This window comes from Sander vitreus, chromosome 21 (genome assembly GCF_031162955.1).
Source record: "Sander vitreus isolate 19-12246 chromosome 21, sanVit1, whole genome shotgun sequence".
Lineage (NCBI taxonomy): Eukaryota > Metazoa > Chordata > Actinopteri > Perciformes > Percidae > Sander > Sander vitreus.
The window spans coordinates 498,941-501,440 of NC_135875.1; the positions used below are offsets into that span (position 1 = coordinate 498,941).

General features: G+C 32.9%; 1 protein-coding gene across 1 annotated transcript in view; it reads left to right on the plus strand.

Moving 5' to 3' along the window:
- The window catches only part of lipf (lipase, gastric), a 17,772-nt gene that overhangs the window by 1,017 nt on the left and 14,255 nt on the right, over positions 1-2,500 (plus strand). The window lies entirely within an intron of this gene.

Below are 2,500 nucleotides of genomic sequence, written 5' to 3' on the forward strand. Positions count from 1 at the left end.
CTCTCTAAACAAGGCTAAAGTTCAGGGTTATAAACAGGCAGAAACTTCACGTACATGTGACCCAAAACAGGTTGAAACTTCCCGTATACGTGACCCAAAACAGGCTGAAACTTCACGTACATGTGACCCAAAACAGGCTGAAACTTCACGTACATGTGACCCAAAACAGGCTGAAACTTCACGTACATGTGACCCAAAACAGGCTGAAACTTCACGTACATGTGACCCAAAACAGGCTGAAACTTCACTTACATGTGACCCAAAACAGGCTGAAACTTCACGTACATGTGACCCAAAACAGGTTGAAACTTCACGTACATGTGACCTAAAACAGGCTGAAACTTCACTTACATGTGACCCAAAACAGGCTGAAACTTCACGTACATGTGACCTAAAAGCTGTATAAACAGCCTCACATCAGCGAGGTCATCGAGTGTTTTCAGTCAGATGATTTTCACCCTTTTTAATATAATTTGAAGACTTCTCAGAAGTGTCTCCTGATCTTCATCACGTCACCACAGCGTCAATAAGATCCATTCAGCCTTGAAAAACAGGATCATATCAGCTGTTCTCATCGACTCAGCAATAACTGAGATACAAGTGACAAAAAAATGGAAAGAAAGTGACAAAAAACTGGAAAGAAAGTGACAAAAAAACTGGAAAGAAAGTGACAAAAAAATGGAAAGAAAGTTATAAAAAACTGGAAAGAAAGTGACAAAAAACTGGAAAGAAAGTGACAAAAAATTGGAAAGAAAGTTATAAAAAACTAGAAAGAAAGTTATAAAAAACTGGAAAGAAAGTGACAAAAAACTGGAAAGAAAGTGATAAAAAAACTGGAAAGAAAGTGATAAAAAAATGGAAAGAAAGTGACAAAAAAATTGAAAGAAAGTGACAAAAAACTTGAAAGAAAGTGACAAAAAAATGGAAAGAAAGTGACAAAAAACTGGAAAGAAAGTGATAAAAAACTGGAAAGAAAGTGATAAAAAACTGGAAAGAAAGTGACTAAAAACTGGAAAGAAAGTTATAAAAAACTGGAAAGAAAGTGACAAAAAAAACTGGAAAGAAAGTGACAAAAAAACTTGAAAGAAAGTGACAAAAAAATGGAAAGAAAGTGACAAAAAACTGGAAAGAAAGTGACAAAAAACTGGAAAGAAAGTGATAAAAAACTGGAAAGAAAGTGACAAAAAACTGGAAAGAAAGTGATAAAAAAACTGGAAAGAAAGTGACAAAAAACTGGAAAGAAAGTGACAAAAAAATTGAAAGAAAGTGACAAAAAAATTTAAAGAAAGTGACAAAAAACTGGAAAGAAAGTGACAAAAAACTGGAAAGAAAGTTATAAAAAACTAGAAAGAAAGTGACTAAAAACTGGAAAGAAAGTTATAAAAAACTAGAAAGAAAGTGACAAAAAACTGGAAAGAAAACGTGGAGAAAAGTGTAGAAAAAGAAACATCAAAATGTTGATATTTCGACCCAGAAAACCCCAAAGTTGCAGGTGGACGGGGGTTAAAACAGGATTATATCAGCTGTTGTGACTCAATGACTCAGCAGTAACATCTGTATTAACATCTGGAACATCAGCTGCAGCAGCACTGGACTCACAGACAGTCACAAGTTCAGATTTATGGTTTCTTCTCAACTTCATATGTGTGTTTTTTCGTCACTTTTCGTCTTTTTTTCGCCGTTCTTCTTGACGACTCTTTGTTTTGACTTCTACTTTTAGTTGAACTGTGACACGGAGAGAGAAACGGGAAACAGCTCATTGATCCTCTCTAAACAAGGCTGGAAAGAAAGTGACAAAAAACTGGAAAGAAAGTGACAAAAAACTAGAAAGAAAGTGACAAAAAACTGGAAAGAAAGTGACAAAAAACTAGAAAGAAAGTGATAAAAAACTGGAAAGAAAGTGACAAAAAACTGGAAAGAAAGTGACAAAAAACTGGAAAGAAAGTTATAAAAAACTGGAAAGAAAGTGACAAAAAACTGGAAAGAAAGTTATAAAAAACTGGAAAGAAAGTGAAAAAAAACTAGAAAGAAAGTGACAAAAAACTGGAAAGAAAGTGACAAAAAAATGGAAAGAAAGTTATAAAAAAACTGGAAAGAAAGTGACAAAAAACTGGAAAGAAAGTGACAAAAAACTGGAAAGAAAGTGACAAAAAACTGGAAAGAAAGTGACAAAAAAATGGAAACAAAGTGACAAAAAAATGGAAAGAAAGTTATAAAAAAATGGAAAGAAAGTGACAAAAAACTAGAAAGAAAGTAACAAAAAACTGGAAAGAAAGTGACAACAAAACTGGAAAGAAAGTGACAAAAAAACTGGAAAGAAAGTGACAAAAAAACTGGAAAGAAAGTTATAAAAAAATGGAAACAAAGTGACAAAAAACTGGAAAGAAAGTGACAAAAAAATGGAAAGAAAGTTATAAAAAAACTGGAAAGAAAGTGACAAAAAAATGGAAAGAAAGTTATAAAAAAACTGGAAAGAAAGTGACAAAAAAATGGAAAGAAA